Below are 18,224 nucleotides of genomic sequence, written 5' to 3'. Positions count from 1 at the left end.
ACACTGGGAGGGAGCAAGAGTCCAGGAGAAACTTGGAGCATGCAGGGAAAATGAGTAGTGTTGCCGCTCAGCTAGGTGACGCCCCTGGAAGTATTTGCCGGAGGGTTCCAGGTATGGATGTATAGGCAGAGACTGATGCAAGCTTCTCTGCTTCTATAAACCTCACAACTCCGGGTTTTTGCTGTGGCCAGAGGGGCTTCTGGTGACAGCAGGAGGGTGCAGTGACTTGTTTCTTCTCAGGGGCTGGCTGCAATCGGCCCGAAACAGCCGCTGACCCCCGCTGCCCCCTCAGCCTGGTGACTCTCTGGAGCCCTGTGCCCTCCCTAATCTGCAAGAGGGCGCCGATAATGTTGACGGTTTTCAGCCTAACTTTTAACAGTCCTCCCTTTTCAACATATCTAGCCAACTTGCTTACTCAATGTCAATTTTCATCAAATTCCTAACTTCGGTATCATATAATGCCCTCATATGTTCGCTTCCAATGTCCACAGTTTTGGGAAAAATACAACTCGCACATAAAGAACACATAGGTGGCAAACATTGAATTCCTAAGCATAGGCCACATATTACAACTACGGGAATCAGGATAATGGTGAGCAGTCTCCAGCCCCAGCTTTTGACGGTGTCCCAGAACCAACCACCAAGCGACCATTCTTCTTGCTCTTGGTGAACTTCCGAAGAGAGTCTGTGAAGATGTTCGATGGCTTTGTACACTGAGGGTGAGTTGTCCGGTATGTATGTACAACAGCTGGCCCCAATAATGCGGCATGCTCCTCCACGGTCCGCCAGAACCACATCTAGAACGAGGCGGTTCTGAAGAGCCACCAAACGGACCGCTTGGAGCTCGGCAGTGTTGTTGGCAAAGATGCCCGCTGTGATGTTCATGGTTGTCTCGACTGCCTGAGTCAAATGTCGGATGGCACGGCTGTTTGCCATCGGGCCCCAGAGGGGGACGAGTCCTTTCATAGCATCGAGGAACTGTGCCCCTGTTGAGTCGGCTTGCTCAACGTCTTTGGCTCGTTTTTGTCTGTGGTGATTCGCTGGGGCCACATAAGTTGGAGGAAGGACGAAGGAGATGTAGCAAGTGCCCCCCCAGCCTTTGGGGAGCCAGGTGTAGGCCTTCGTGCCACAGATGAAATACATGTTTGGGGATGACACAAAGGAAGGTGGATCCGTGGAGTCCAAAGTTCTGGTAAAGCGGCAAGTGCTGTGACCCACCAGCTGTGTCCCAAGTCCTTCTACACACATGTGGCCTGTGACGTTGATGACCGTCAGGGCCACAGTCAGAGTGGCAGCCGTTCGTTTCCGCAGATAGGAGAAGGTGGGTCTGGTTGGATTGTTGAACACCTGCATTTCGATTCGTTCTTTGGCCGGAATGTCCATTTGGATTGAGTCGCTGGGGGTCAGCGGGCAGAAGTGTGTCTTTGTCTTGTTTCGCCCGGCCCCATGAGAAGAATGTGCTGCAGCTCTGCTGGAAGTGGCATTTCCCGTATAGCTCTCTTGCAGGAGGATCAGCCAGGCAAGGCAGGAGCCGTGGACGGAGAAGGGTGAAGGGATGAATGGTATTGAATGTCCAGTGGCATGGGGTAGCAACCCACAGATCCAGCAGTTGGTGGCGTTGGTGGCAAGATTGTGCTGGTGAAGTAGCTGCACGAAAGAGTTGTTCCAAAACTCCTTTCGCCTCTCTCTTAGTTGAGGAGAGAGCGAAATTAGATAATGTTCCTTCATGGTGGTAGGCTGAGCAGTGGTTAGGAATGTTTCGTGAGCAGGTGCGTGTTCTTCCATAATCCAGAGCGTAGTCATGAGGAGAAAACAGAGGAGGATTACGATGAAGAGTGCAATTGTCTTTGAGCTATGGAGTCTGTCTGTTCTCGGATTTCTGTAGTGGGTATTTCCTGTTGTCTCAGTCGGCTTCTTGTTTGGCGCTTCCATCATCTTCTTATCTGGCGCTTCCATCATCTTCGTCTTCAAGGTGCTCGGTAGTGGGCAGGACCACAGACTCAGTTTTAGCTTCTCTCCCGGTAACCCTTGGTAGTTTGGGTCACCGTCCTGAGATTCTTTAACCTAGTCCGTGGCCTACTTAGCCGAAGCTCCCTCCTTTCGACGCAGGAAATACCCTTCTCGAGATGGCACAGTGGGGTCAGGATGTTTTGAAAGTTCAAGTGTCTCTGTATCAGGGTAGCAGTTCAACGATGGTCGGTCCCGGTTCAGGAGCTCTTCTTGGGTGCTGACGGTGTCTGTCGTGGCCAGGGCTGGAGAGACCTTTTTGCAGTGATGAGCGTGCAGCCAGTGTTTCTTCCCCTCCACTCGAAGTGCGGTCCGAGTGGTGATCAGCACTTGCCAGGGGCCCGTCCACCGGGGTTCCAAACTCTTTGATCGCTGAAAGTTTCGGATCAGCACGAAGTCCCCCGGCTGGATGGCGTGACCCGGACCCCTGGAAGCATCGGGGATGGCCTGCCGCACCTGCTGATGAAGGACAGACAAAGTTTCAGTCAATTTGTACAGATAATCAGACATTAGGACATCCGGAACGTCATGAATGGACGTTGGTTTCGGGGCAGACCAGACGCTCATGGGTCGACCGAAGACAACTTCATAAGGGGTTAAGTGATGTCGGGTGGGGGTAGAGCGCATCGATAGCAATGCCAATGGGAGGGCGTCTGGCCATTTCAGGCCCGTCGTAGCCACTATTTTGGCCAGTTTAAGCTTTAGTGTGGCGTTGTGTCGTTCGACAAGCCCAGCAGATTGAGGGTGGAAGACTGCGTGGAATTTCTGTTTGATACCCAGCCCATTTAGGATGAGCTGGATAACGTTGGCTACGAAGTGGGGGCCATTATCACTCCATAAAACACGACAGAGGCCATAACGGGGGAAAAACTCCTTTAACAGGACCTTTGCAGTGGCCATAGCGGTGTTGTCACGGGTTGGATATGCTTCCACCCATTTGCTAAATGCGCACACCACGACAAGTACATATTTCAGGCCTTGGCATCTGTCTAGCTGGATGTAGTCCATCTGCAGGACTTCAAATGGGTGGTTTGGGACCCCAAATCCCCCCCGGGGTACTACAGTTCCCTTCCCGGGGTTGTGTTGCAGGCATATTAAGCATTGTTGGACCAGGCGTTTGGCGGAATCTGGGATCTTGTCATTGTGCCAAACCCTGGAGACAAGTTCGATCATGGGGGCTGATCCTATGTGGGCTGGGGAGTGTGCCATGGTTAATATGGGAATCAAGTATGAATCAGGTAGCAACCATCTGTTCGTGTCTTTTGTCCGCCAGCAGCCTTCATCGTCTTTCAATCCCACCCGTGCCCATTCAGTCAATTCGTGTTGTGTGCTAGCCGTTTGTATGTCTCTAATTGTGTCCTTGGCGTCAGTCCAGTTTTCTGCTTGTGACCTGGTCACGTACATACGTGTTGTCGTTCTATTTTCAGCTGTCGTTCGGGCGGTGATGTCGGCTAGTGCATTTCCCTGTCCAATAATGTCTGTCACCTTCTTGTGTGCCTGGCATTTGATAACGGCAAGTTTGTTGGGGAGGAGGACAGCTTCGATTAAGGCGGAGACTAAATCCCCGTGCAGAATGGGTGTGCCGTGTGAGGTCAAGTATCCTCTCTCCCTCCAGAGGAGCCCAAAATGGTGAACCACCCCGAAGGCATACTGGCTGTCGGTGTAAATGTTCGCCGTGGTTCCTGTTGCCAGGATGCAGGCTCTCGTCAAAGCAATCAGTTCCGCTGCCTGGGCAGATCGCTGGGTGATGCGGGCTGTTTCTACTACAGTTCGAGCCGTGGTGACTGCATAGGCAGCGGAAGTGGTACCATCGGAGAGTTTGATGCAAGAACCGTCCACCCACAACTCCCCGTCGGGGTCAGGGAAAGCTGTGTCTCTGAGATCGACCCTACTCCTGGTCTGTTCGTCCGTAAGAGTCACGCAGTCATGTACGGGGTGCACATTGGGGTCGTTCTCTGGCAAGGGTAACAGAGTTGCTGGGTTCAGTGTGGTGCATCTTTTCAGGGTGATATGGGGGGCAAGCAAGGTTAGTTCGTATCCAGTCAGTCGTGCACTCGTCAGATGTTGCGTCTTGGTTTGGTTCAGGAGGGTGTCGACTGCATGGGGTACCAGTACCGTGAGGGAATTCGAGAGTACAATCCCCTCACTCTGTCGGATAGAGACTGCAGCAGCAGCTACAGCTCGAAGGCAGGCAGGCAAGGCTCTGGCGACAGGGTCAAGAGTGGCAGAGAAGTAAGCGCACGGCCGTTGCTTAGGACCGATGGCCTGGGTCAGGACAGATAAAGCGCACCCCTCCCTTTCGTGAGTGTAAAGGGAGAAGGGCTTTCTGTAATCAGGGGTACCCAGGACAGGGGCTGAGCAAAGGGCATCTCGTAGTTCTGTGAAGGAGGTTTGACACTCAGGAGTCCAAGGGAGTGGGAAAGGGACGTCTTTGTTTAGGAGAGAGAGCAGTGGTTTTACAACGAGGCTGAAGTTTGGCAACCATTGTCGGCAGAAGGAGGTGAGGCCTAATAGGGAGCGAACCTGCTTCTGGGTTTTAGGGATAGGGGTGTCTAGAATGGTCTGGATTCGATCAGGGGTGAGTTTCCTTCCATCTTTGGACAGAAGGTGGCCTAGGTAAGTGACCTGGGGTAGGCAGAATTGCAACTTCTTCTTGGAGACCTTGTGGCCATTTTCCGCAAGGAAGTGCAAGAGTTGAATGGTGGCGGTAACCGCTAGAGGGGTGGTGTCGGCTGCCAAAAGGATGTCATCGACATATTGTACCAACACCACCCCGTCGGGTAACCGGACTTGGTCTAGTTGCCTTTTGAGGGCCTGGCTGTAGATGCTAGGGCTCTCCGTGTAGCCTTGAGGGGCTCGGCAAAACCTATATGAGCGGGATTTTAGGGTAAAGCCGAAGAGATATCGGCTGTCTGGGTGGACGGGGATGGAGAAGAATGCGTTCTTGAGGTCGATGACGGAAAAGGTGGTGGCAGTGGATGGAATCAAGGTCAGGATGGTGGTGATGTCTGAGACCACAGGGTACTGGGGTACCACCACTTTGTTGATCTCTCGGAGGTCGATGATGAAACGGTATGCTTTCTCATCTCCCTCTCCCTGCTTCTTGATAATGGGCAAGATAGGGCTGTTGCAAACGTTGCTAACCACTTCCTCTACCACTCCTGCGTCTATCAGTGACTGGATAATCATTACCAATGCCTTCTCGCCCTCTGGCGATATCCGATATTGTGGGAGTTTTGGGAGTGTTGCGTCTGGTCGGACAGTAATGTGCACTGGGTCAATTAACATACGCCCTACGTCCGAATCCGCTTTGGCCCACAGATACGGAGGTAGGGTGTCAAGCAGGGACGCGTCGACGTCGGTGATGGAAAACATGTGTCGGGGGGAACAATGTTTAAGCAGAACGGGGTTGTCGTAAAGAAACACTCGAACTACATCTTGAGAACACCTAATCGTCGCTCGGAAGTGTTTCAGTAAGTCAAGTCCCATAATGGCGTCAGGGCTATTGGAGGAAAGCAAGAACGTGGTGTCGGTGGTGTTGTTTTCTACGTCAAAGAGAATCGGGGCAGACAAAGGGTTGGTGGAGGGCGTTCCATCGAAACCTGTCGATGTTATGAGTGAGCCAGACAAGGGTGCCCTTGGAATCAGTCGTTTAGATAACGCACTACGTGTTGCGCCAGTGTCTACCAGAAATGGAGACTTGGTACCCAGGACCTTAGCAGTGACATAAGGGCCCTGCTGGTCAACATAGAGCTCGACTGGATCCCTCCCTCGCCCTTGGCTGTCCTATGCAAAGGTGTGAGTGTCGTCATAGTCAGATTGTTGATATTGGTTCTGTCTGGGTCGATCGAACGTATTCGGTCTGCTTGATCTGTCATTAGTCGCGTCATTTGGGGGCCCTCGTTGTGGTCCCTTAGGTCTCGGTCCGTTTGCTACATCCCTGGGGTCTCTGTTCCTGATCATTTCCAGGAGAACTGGGCACTGGGATTTCCAATGGCCAGTCCCTTTGCAGAAAGCGCACTGGTCATCTCTAAGGTCTGTGCGTCCACTGTAGGGAGTCAGAGTGCGGTCCTGGGGAAATGCAGTCTTAGGGACGTTTGTCTGGTAGTTTCCCCGGTATTGGTCTCGTCCTATAGTCACCCCTTGCAGTTTGGCAATCATCACCCTCTCTTTTAAGTCTTTCTTCTTTTTCTCTGTCGCCCTATCGTTTTCATTTTTCTGATGCTCATAATATTGGGCCATTTGGAGAATCGCTGTAGGTTTGGAGGCTGCCCAACTACTCTCGCTGGCCTGTAGTTTCTGGGAGATGTCCAATGATAGGCCCTTAACATAATTCTGGACAAACAGATGGTGTCCGGTTGCAGTGGTCATGTCCTGGCCGCTGTAATCGGAGAACACCGTTTCAAACCGGGAGAAGTATTCCGATACATCCTCCTGGGGTTTTTGGCGACAGGCTGTTACTATCGACCAGTCCACTTTCTTTTCTGGGATTAGGGTTTTTAATTTCTCTACAATTTTATCTGGGAGGTCTAGAATGGATTTCAACGGCTTTTGTCCTGGTCCCCGTTGTTTGTCCAAGTCATCGAGTTGTGGCCAGGTATGTCCAAACAGCTCAAGGTGGTCGACTTTCCGGATTTGCTTCCACACATCAGCTGGTAGACATAACCCGAAGAACAAGTCGATGTCAGCCAGGGTCATGATAGTTGAACCCAGGGCTGTACCCAATTCAGTATAGAAGGCAGTGGGGTTTTTACGTAGGTCGGGTAGAGATTTCCGGAATGTCAGTATCTCTTGCCGGTCCCATGGCTGGTAGACCCAGTTGTATACTACCCTTCCCTTTGCATCTTGGTTGTTTGCATCATCGTGAGTCCCTGTACCTCGAGGGGGAACCCAGTAAGGGGCAGCCTCACGTATCGGCATCATGGTGTTAGATTGCTCGGTTGGTGGTTCGGTCACTACGGGGGCCGCGGATTTTGCTCCCGGCTTTCGTTCAGTGAGGTGGCGGGAAACCTCAAGCGTACGCGTAAGGAGGTCCGACACATCACACTCGCCCTCATCCCCGATATCGACCTTCCGGTACAGAGTCCTTAGGCTCTCGGGACCTTTGTCTCGATATCGGTCCTCGTATGTATTCAAGACATGATAACACAGTCGTACGGTAAAATGTCGTCTGTGACTCCCTGTATACGAGCTGAACATATCTGTGATGTACTCTTCATCATCCTTCCTTTCTACCAGTGTCCTTGCTATTTTGTCGATCCCCGCTCGCTCATCTTTGTCTAGCCTGTTTGTTCTTGCAAGGCCAGCCCCTCGAGTCTCATGCTCGTTTAACGTTGTTGTTGATGCGGGTTTTAATACAAGGGGTTCGGCTGGCACAGAGGCCATTGGGGCCGACGCTGTGGCGGTACCTTCGTTTGTACCTGGGGGTGGCGCGTGCTGCGCCAAGGGTTGAGAAGGGGCATATGGAGGGGGCATGTAGATGATAGGGGGACCTAACAGCAGGTCCTCATTGGCTTGTCGTTTCGAGGGTAAATCAGGGTAGAGCATGGAGGGGGTTCTAACCGGACACTGGCTTGGCGTTTCCCTTTCTAGTTTCTCTTTAGCTTTCTCTCTTTCCTCTATCTCCTTTTTTAGTTTCTGAGCAGCTAGGTGGGCTGCTTTTTGCAGCTCTTTTTCCAACCTACTCTCAGTTTTCTTTTTACGCTGTTCAGTTTCTTTTCGCCACATGCCGAAGCTATCAAGCATAGTAGGTGTTGTCTTGTTTTTACCTAGGGCAGTTTCTAGCGTTTTTATTTTATCATCATCGAAGGATCCTATCAGGGGCCATTGACTTTCTTGACCCTGTTTTGTATATTTATGCCATAGTTTACTATAGGCAATAGCGGTCAATCCATGCTTCATGAACATGTCCTTATTAGGGGTGCCTTCCAGTGGGGCTGGATGGTCCATCTCTAATAAGCGGTCCGGGCTAAACAGGCTACTAATCAGTGGGGAGAAGACAGACATGACGGCTCGTAACGAGGGACTAAAAAGTCAGCACTGCCTATCTTATCACTAGGTGCAAAGACTAGACAGAATATTTCTATTCTACGTTGTTTGCAGGCAGTGAATACCTCATGGATCACAATAACCAAAGACCAACAAATAACAATGGGGAGAATGAGTAGGTCCGCAAAGATCTGCGTTACCTACCTTTTTCACTATCTGCAAAAAGGGTGGTCTCTTCCCTGTTTGCAGACAGGGAATCTCCAGGAAACAATAATTTTGCGAACAACAGTTCAGTTTCAAGCAATTATAGGGTGGGGGAGAAAAAAATAAGCACGGCTGCTACCCTACCTATCCTCCACTGCTTGCAAAGAGAGAGACCTTTGTTTCTCCGTTTGCAGACAGTGAATCCCTCATAGATCAAGATAACAAAAGACCGATAAATAACAATGGGGAGAATGAGTAGGTCCGCAAAGATCTGCGTTACCTACCCTTTTCACTATCTGCAAAAAGGGTGGTCTCTTCCCTGTTTGCAGACAGGGAATCTCCAGGAAACAATAGTTTGTGAACAACAGCTCAGTTTCAGGTGACTATTGAGTGGGGGAGAAAAATAAGCACGGTTGTCTGCCCTACCTATCCTCCACTGCTTGCAAAGAGAGAGCCTGTTGTTTCTCCATTTGCAGACAGTGAATCTCCAAATAAACAAAAAGAGCAATACTAGTATTTAACAAACAAGCAATCAAGCAATTTTTTCGCAATTTGTCGTGGTAACACGACCTTACCCGGACCGCATGGACAGTTTCCTGACTTCCGAATCCAGCGCCCGATCGTCCTCTCTTCTTCGTTATCCTCGCGGCACTCCTGATGGTTCCCAGTCAGGACCGTAGATCACTCGAGAGAGGTCTGTTCGGAACCAGTGAAGTTCGGATGATCGGCTGTCAGACGAGGGTCTATCGGACAGACGCGTTCCCGATCGTTGCAGTCGTTCACTTTGTCGTCAGGACCTCTCCCACTGGATCCATGGGTCGCTGATGGGCCCCACGCTTGGGACGCCAATTGTGGAAAAATACAAACTGGGGGGGCACTACCAACCAGAATATAAGATCCTTAATTATTGCCCGGCGATGTCGCCTCTTGAACCCACAAAGAAGTTAAACTATTGAAGAGGCAGGCGCTGGAGACTGGAAGGCAGGAAACAAGGTTTTTATTCTCTCCGGAGGAGAACACAACGAAACGGACAGAAGGTATCGTTCTGAGGTGCTCTAACTGCATCCCTGAGGCCTGGCCTCTTATACACAAGTTTATCTCTTTATTACATGTAACACATTCTCGTTGATACTTTGATGTAAGGAAAGACATCCTCAGAATCCCCCCTTCCCAGCCCGTTCCCATGCAAGGCTACAGTGGAAGTCCCCGCCCCGTTCACAACAGGTGATGATCATCGCGCAGCTGGGTATTCCGCCGATTCACGGAGTGTGCGGGTTTCGATCGGATCTCGTGGGATGGGGGGGCTTTGATCATCTCGGGGGTCCTTTGAGGAGGGAAGCTTCCTATTGTATGGGGAGGGGCAAGAGATTGGTATCGGCAGAGCTAGGTGTCGGCCTGGGAACGGGGAAGACAAACGGGCACACGGGGAAAAGGGGTTTGCATCAAAAGGGCCGGGGGTCACGACGGGGAAGCAGGGAGGTGTCGCGCTGGGAACAGGATGAGGGCCTGGGGCAGAGCAGCGCCGAAGAGGGGTTTATGACTCAAGGCAGGTGCAAGCAGGGGGGGTTGCCAGCGAAGTTAGGAGAGAGAGAGAGAGAGAGACGCGCTGGCTCTCGGCGAGAGCAGGGAAGCCATGGTGTCCAAAATGGCGGCTGTTTTACGCGCACAAAAGGTTTAAGGAGAGCAAGAGGGCGCCGATAATGTTGACGGTTTTCAGCCTAACTTTTAACATGTACACAAATCCCACCATTCACTGGTCCCCCAATTAAAGATAAAGGGGGAAACTCATCCATTGTAGACCCCATCCAAATGAAACGTAACCAAGTCCATGACTTAGATGAAGGCAAAATCAGTGCCCAGGAGGACCATAACAATCTCCAATCCACAAAAATTAACAAACCAGACATGATACTAGTGGGTCTGAAATACATACATACCGAATTGTAAGATAGGAACAGAAGGAGAAATGTTAGAATGTTGGGTCTACCAAAGGGTGCGGGGATCGAAGCCCACTCTCCAATCAATATTCTTGTATCATAAACCCCTGCTAACTAGAGATTTCCTTCATATATAATTTGAAATAGAATGAGCCCACAAGTTCCCAACATTTCAGCCTAAGAACACTTCATACCATAGACCTCTAATTTTTAAACCTTTGAGACACCCACATTCTGAACTGATTTTGCGTCCTGTGAGTAAAATAAAGCCCTTAACATAGAGTGGAGCCAAGATTTCCGTTTCCTAGGATTTCACTGGAGACATGGTACTAGGAGGAAATGTTTCCTTGCTATCAAAAAAAGACTTATGAGAAATCAGTTCAATTCCCCTTCATCTGCCCTGCCAAGTTTAAAATCCTCTTCAGAGGGTAAACTAATATTTTTATTGAATCCTCTGATCTTGAATCCTTCCTTGGCAATTATACCTGTAACTGGCATGGAGGAGGAGCTGGTTTCCATCTATTCTGCTTTATAATTCATTACCCACTGTGCAGTTTGATACTCATGATGTTGTTGATTTATTCCAATGCGCAGATAGTTGATGTGCTCAATGTCAGCTGCATTCCAATATTGGATATCACTGACAATAGTACTGTACTACTGCAATGATTCATCTACCCGCCACCTCCTACTTGTAATTCAGGACCTGTCTTCCTCTATATCTGTAGGTTGTTTTTAAGGGTGGGCGGAGCTCCAATGTTGCGCTACATGGAGTTCCGTGGAGTTGCCTCAAACCTCTGTGGAATTCTGCGGAGTTCCGCAAACGGGTGTAGTTATTCCCCTCTCGCACACCCCTCCCCCTATCACACACACCCCTTCCCCTAATTATCTGTCTGCTCCAGGTTCTTTCTTTCCCTAAGACCCGGTTTCTCTGGTACTCACATTTGACTGACCAGCTTCTGTCTGAAGGTGGTTTCCTGGCTGCTCACATTCATTTTCCACCCTGCAGCGCCTACAGCTTGCAGGAGTCGAACAACTGTGTGTCCCCCACCGGAACTCAAAGCGGACATGGAAACAGAGGAACACTGGGAGGGAGCAAGAGTCCAGGAGAAACTTGGAGCATGCAGGGAAAATGAGTAGTGTTGCCGCTCAGCTAGGTGACGCCCCTGGAAGTATTTGCCGGAGGGTTCCAGGTATGGATGTATAGGCAGAGACTGATGCAAGCTTCTCTGCTTCTATAAACCTCACAACTCCGGGTTTTTGCTGTGGCCAGAGGGGCTTCTGGTGACAGCAGGAGGGTGCAGTGACTTGTTTCTTCTCAGGGGCTGGCTGCAATCGGCCCGAAACAGCCGCTGACCCCCGCTGCCCCCTCAGCCTGGTGACTCTCTGGAGCCCTGTGCCCTCCCTAATCTGAGCCTTCTCTGCCTCCATGTGGGTTCCTAATTGTAGCTTCTGAGCGGGAGCTTCCTGCCTGTATGTCCTGGGTGGACTGAATAGCTGCTGAGCACCTGATTCAATTGGAGGGTTGTATGAAGACACTGACAGCAGAGGTAGGACCTGCCCTTTTGTATTTACTTTCCCAAATTAGTGTGCAAATGTTAGATTAATTAAGCAGGCAGGGTCTCTTTTTACCATTTTTCTCCTTTTATTTTCATTTTTACCGTTGTGTGATTAACTGTCGTGTGAAGTGGCGGGGGCAGCCAGAGAGAGACTGCATCTAAGTCTGGTCTCGGATCGATGTCTGGCACCCGGATGGTTATCTCTCCACCTGCTGAATGTGCTCAACCAACCATAGCATTGCCATCCCTAGCCCTTCTGGACTGTGAGGACCCTTAAATTACAGTAAAGTGTGTGCAACATAATAAATGAGCGGGACACTTTTTGTGGATTAACTATGTCGGGTTGGGTTAGCTTACGGGCGATCCAGGTGTCGACGATGAGTTCCTTGAACGGCCGACACCCATCCTGAGAAACCTAGAGCTGTCCTGTTGGTGTTTTCTACACCACCTCAGTTTGATTTTTTACAGTTTGTTCCTTATTGTAGCTTTCCAACCTACTTTTTTACTTTGTGTCATGCTCCTGCTATGTCAGAGCGATACCCCGGCCAGTCTCCATAGTTGCTCAGGATTTCAGCTGTCCCTGGAGGGATTAAGGAGCGCCATTGCGTCTTCCCAGGCCCTGCCGTAATGACTCCGAGTGACCTGAGGCAATTGCTATTATGGCTCCAAGATCCACTATCTGGAGGCATTGTAGTTGTTTACAGCTTTAGGATCGCCCTGTAACTCCGCCATGCCTCTGGGATGGCACTTCTCGATAACCGAGGCCTCCCACCTGTGCTCCCCTCACATCTCCTTTAAGTACAGCCCGCCCTTTCCAAGGCATCCCCTATGCTCATCAGGAAAATATCTGTACCCACATTGGACAGGTGTACCCCATCTGGTGCAAAATTACCGCTTAAATTCTACTGAGCAAGCTATGCCTGATGAATCCCAATCCATGCTGCTTAGTAAATTTCTGTAGGGACAGATTAATCCTCCGCCTTGACATCTCAATAGCTGCAGGTGAACTAGCTCCCTCCCACACCCTGCGTGGGATGATCTCTGACCAAACTATCTTGCCCGCCCATTAGAGTAGCCATACTGGTCATACTATGTCATATGGACTGTAAAAGGGGGCCTCTACCATTGGAGGTGAGCTTGTTTCCCCCCAGATGGAGTATCAGAATGTCTGGCCTAACCCCTTCTTTTCCCACCAGCTGGCGAAGCTTGGGTTCCAGCATAACCCATCTCATCCCCAGGCTTCTCATCCAAGACATTTTAACGTTACTGAGGCCATGGTTCCAACTTTTGTCTCTGGTCCGCTGTTCCGCTCTGGCCACAAAAGAATGACCTATCACCCATACTGTTTTAAGTCCTAAATAAAACAAGAAGGTAAAGATTACCACACACTTTATTAACATCTGTGAACACACTCAATATATGGTAACACAATTATGAGCACAAATAATGCTTTGGCCCACTGCCAGTCACTACGTAAACAAGGGCAGAACCAGGCTTAGTTTATCCAGTAGTTTGTAGGATATCTTGCTACCCTTTGGTCCCCCGCCAGTCATTGCGTACTTTGATGCTGAGGAGGTTGCGCCGACAGTCCTAGATGGACTCCCGTTCGGACATACAACTTGAATCTGACTGCCACCTTCCAAATGGTCTTAAACACCCCAGGAGGCAAATCCTTTTAAACGCTGTTGTGGCAGCCCCAATTCTAAAGGATGAGTTGACCCTTTCTGTCCCTGGTACCCCGCCTCTGTAAGCGCCCGTATGAGGATGCTTCTGTATTGAATTTGGGTTAGAGGCTGGCCGTCCTGATGAATCCGCAGGTAACCTGGTTGTTTGGGTCGACACTCTATATAAGCCCTGAGCAGTTCTATTGGGCAACACTCGGAGCCTCCCAACCTGGTCTTACGGACTACTGAGATTTTCCCTAGCTGATCCGTTTTCGACTGTCTAGCTGTCAGTTGGGCCACATCCTGCCCCATTCTGAGGTCACCCAACTTTTGCGCCCTATAAGAAGAGTCATTCTTTGCATGTGCCATTAGTTCTGATGTCCGGAAGGCTCCAAAAAATGCTATAGAAAATGTGGTGGAGAAGAGCAATGCCTTGTAACGTGAACTACATATGACAGGGATTGCCCCCACTAACCTCTTCAGCATGCTCAAATCAATGGGTGCCCTCTGGTCTGGTGACTTCCTGTCTAGCCCATCCTTTCAGTGTCACCCTTACAGGGAAACCTTCACTTGGATCATCGTCTCCTTTCAGCTACGTAAAGTGGGCAATTACAGCCAGGTGTTTTGAAACCCATGCGTGAGATTTCCCATTGTCTTTTGCCCACAGCACAAATCGCTGCACTCCTCCGACAGGGTGGTGGCCCTCCCCTGATCCCAGGGAACGGGTCACTGACGCAAATGTGCTGTAACACGCCTGGTATCTGGCTCATCTCCCAGGTGCCAATGATAATTCACCCAAGGCCACTATCCTTTGCACCATTGAACTATGTGCCTCCATTCCGCCTTGAAGGGCGTCATCTCTTCCATCGCCTGAGGGTAATTTGCCCGGAATTTTGCCCACTGAAAACAAGAAAGAGCGTCAGCTGCCACGTTCTTCACCCCTTGAACATGCCTGGTACGAAACTCTATATTCCTCAAAGGGCACCCCTTCACCAATTCCCTCAAAAGCCCCACCAAAACTGGACAATTGCCAGATTGGCAGTTAACGGCTTGCACCACAGCCATATTGTCCCACCAGAATGTGATCCTTCTGTTAGCTAGCACTTGCGGCCATAGATGTAGTGACAAAACAATTAGAAACATTTCCAAAACAGTGATGTTTTCTGTAAGCCTGTGTTTCTTCCAAGCATTTGGCCATTTCGCTGCACACCACTCCCTGCCTTGAATGGCACCAAAACCCTCTCTCCCAGATGCATCAGGGAACAGCTGAAGCTGTTGACTGCTGCACCATGGTGTGTGCCACAACAGAGACCCATTGAAGTCATTCAGAAAAGAAAGCCACATGTGCAGGTCATCTTTCAGTCCCCCACTAGGCCACACTAAGTGATGGGATTTCTCTACTTTCACTGTTGCCCTAGCAAGCCACCGGGCAAAGATTCTCCCTGCTGGTATGATCCTAGCTGCAAAGTTTAGCCTGCCCAGCAAGCTCTGAATTGTGGCCAGTGTCGTTTTGTTTCTGCTCAGGACCTGCATGATGTCACTTTGAAGGGCCTCAACCTTCTCTTTTAGTAGTCTGCACATCCCTGCTGTAGAATAAATTTCTATGCCCAAAAATGTCAAACATTCATTTAGTCCCTGGGTCTTCTGGGACTGACTAAGTTGTTGAAATGCACAGAGGGTCTCACAGCACTCCCTGGAACCAGCCTTACCGATGAAGAGGAAGTCATCTAGATAATGTAATGAGCTCCCTGGGGGGTTCCTCTGCCTGAATGCCCACTCCAGGAGGCATGCAAATGCTTCAAACAGGGAACATGACACCGCACAGCTCATGGGCATATATTTATCTTAGAACTACTGGCCGTCCCACCACATACCTAGTAGGTAAAAACAATCGGGAAGGACTGGGAGGAGGCGGAAGGCAGACACAATATCCGCTTTTGTCATAAGCTCGTACCAAATCAACTGCCTCGTCGAATGAAGCGTATCAAACTGAGTATGCTCTGTCATCCTGGTAGTCATTTACTGACAATCCCTCTGGGAAAGAGAGATGGTGTACTTGCCCTGCCCTTTTTTGGTCACGAGCCCCAGAGGAGACACAATAAAATGTGGAAGGGGTGGCTGGGCAAAAGGCCCCGTGACCCTCCCTAAATGGCACTCCTTCTCTAGCTTTTCCCTGACCACCTCTGGTTCTTCTATGGCTGAGCGTAGGTTCTTGGCCTCTCTTGTGACTGCGGGTTCAGAATACGGGATCTTAAAGCCCTGACTAAAACCCTTGAACAATAATTCCTGCTAAGCTGCTCTAGAGTACTCCTTAAGGAAAAGGGTCAAGGTGGGAAAGGAAATAGGAGATGGTGCTAGAATGGAGTATTTAGACTGAGAACAATTAAGGCTGATTTGCGCCGGCATTGGCACCTCTTGGCCTATCGGTCTTGCCTCCTCTGCAACTGGTTGCTGGGTGCCACCTAGCACACTTGGAGGAGGTGTGGGTGAATTTGCATGTGGCACCCCAAGTGCATGCCCCATTGTTGTATGGCCTGCATGCATTGTTGGCCCTGTGCTGATAGCAACACTTTCCCTTGCGGGCGCCTGCCCCGAAAGGAGTGTCTAAACTGTTGCTTATAATAGTATGGTTTTGTCTGTTTGTACTTCAAGAAGGGGGTGTCTCTGCCTGTGTTGCTGTTGCCATTACCCATGTACTGTACACAGAGCTCAATTTCCCGACAATTTAATGACATCTCAGGTGCCTGCTCTACCTTTTGCCTGAACTCTCTATCATAATTCAATTAGTTTGTGCCCCCATTACGCTTGTATTCCTCATAAATTACCCTGTTATATTTGCACAGGGCAGGCTCCTGTTCAGGGAACTTCTCCATGATCACTGTGGATAACATGGCAAATGCCTCTAACCAGTTTTCTATTGTCTCCTCTGGTTTAACCTTCCTCTTCCACTTATGTTTATCAACCTCCTTACTCGACACTGTGATGTCTGCGCCTTCCTTGGCGAACGTAAGTAATGGGAAAATGTCAATAAACTCCCTGTTCCAAATTCTCTCTCTGGCTTCTAAAGGAACTCTCCATGCCAGAGATGACCTTCCAGTCAGCAACGGCAGATCAGGCCAACTCAAAACCCCCTTGCTATTCATACCTGCTGTGACGTCTGCAACACCTGTGTCTGAATCCCCCATTGTCAAAGAGGAGGACTCGGCCTGCACCTCCAGAGAAGGACTACTTCCCTGCACCCACACTTGACTCACACTCGCTTGATTGGCGCTGGGAGTCTGCCCTGTGCCTGCCCCAACCAGTAATTTTGCAGAGGCCATGAAGCTGTGCATTGCTCCATCATCTTACCCAGTCCTTCTTGCAGGCCCTGACCAGATGCTCCTGGGGTTAGGCTAGGAACTAGCTCCTGCGCAAGTTGGTTAGTTTGCATCTGTGGCAAGCTAGTTTGTGGGTCATGTCCCTCCCCTGCGGGGTTACCACTGTCCCCAGTACCTGGGTCTTGTCTTCCCCTGTCCTTCCTGCCTCTGTTTGTTGAGCTCTCCCCTTGTGAAGTTGACGGCGTTTCTATCCCTGCTTGTTAGCCATCGCCTATCTTGGCCTTCTTCAATTTTCCCCCAGCCGCTGCTCTTGCTGGATGCTTCTTTTTGACAGGTTGAACACTTTGAACGTCAAGACTGGAATCAGTTGGCGGTAACCCCGTAGCGTCTGTCAAGATGAGCGATGCTGATTGTTGCTGCATCTCCTGCATCACCAACATCTTCCTTGCCCACTCCAGCCCTTTTGCCTGCCCCATGGCCATGAACTTCGCCCATACTTTGGCGTCCTCATGGCTAGGCTCCAGGGAAAACAACGACTGGGAACCGCGGTCCTCCATCACTCTGAGCGTGCGTGTGGGTGAGTGAAAGAAATCTGAAATTGAGAGAGGACAGTTTACCATTGTGTGCTAGGAAATGTGTCACCAGGATCCTTGGTTTGAATAAAGACGGCCACTTGGCATTGGACTGCTGTACCCACACGTACAAACTTCATATTGGGCTTGTGCCCTTCTGAAGCACATATACAAGCCAGCCTAGAGACAGTGGCATCACTAGGGTTGGTGTCACCCAGTGCGGGTAACTCATGGTGTCACCCCCTCACGACTTACCCCATAAATCCATGATGGACCTCCTCGAGGAGATGTATTAATCTGAGGCTCTGAGGGCTGGGCAGCCAATTCATATGTTATCTGTCCTTTCTGGCAGACATCGCAGCTGCAAAGTACATGATGGAGGCTTGGTGGACGCCTGAGGCATGAACTGGACTGCCTCCTAGCCGCTAAACAACGGCATTGGGCGTGGATCTGTGCGGCCGCACGCCCTGGACCCAACATGCCAGAGCACTTAGGCCGGCGACATCGGTGAATGTGTGGGAACCCTCGGGCAGTAGAAGAGTCTAAGGAGAGGTGCTACCTACATGGCCTGAGTGTGACCCCCTTGACAGAAAAACCAAGATGTGGGAGGTAAAGGCTGGTGTGGCGAGTCAGCGGGCCGATGTGGAGTGTAGGCCCGCACCTAATCCTGAAGAAAAAAGTTGCTGGCATGCTGGTGTGTTAGTGCTGGGAAGTGCGCAGCCCCTGAGGAGGAGGTGGCTGAGATGCAATAGCGCCGTCCCAAAGAGATCACCCACGAAATATTAAGAAAACCAATCCCCATTGCGGTTCTTTAAGAATATAAATGATCTCGGCCGTAAATCCATGCCGGGATCAGAAACCGTGCACACACCGCTCGCGACTTTACATCTGCATCTTTCCTCCGTCTGGTCGCGCTTTTACACAGCCTGCTTTCCCTTTCCGCTCCAGATTGAAATAAACTAGCAAATATGCAACC

The 18,224-nt window shown here is 50.3% G+C and overlaps 1 pseudogene; it reads right to left on the bottom strand.

The window, feature by feature from the left end:
* Positions 1-15,742: 15,742 nt before the first annotated feature.
* Positions 15,743-17,233, bottom strand: LOC144762271 (uncharacterized; annotated as a pseudogene).
* Positions 17,234-18,224: the final 991 nt, after the last annotated feature.

Source organism: Lissotriton helveticus, chromosome 1_1 (assembly GCF_964261635.1).
Source record: "Lissotriton helveticus chromosome 1_1, aLisHel1.1, whole genome shotgun sequence".
Lineage (NCBI taxonomy): Eukaryota > Metazoa > Chordata > Amphibia > Caudata > Salamandridae > Lissotriton > Lissotriton helveticus.
Note: the sequence above shows the minus strand (reverse complement) of the source record. Positions and strands in the feature narration are given on the sequence as shown.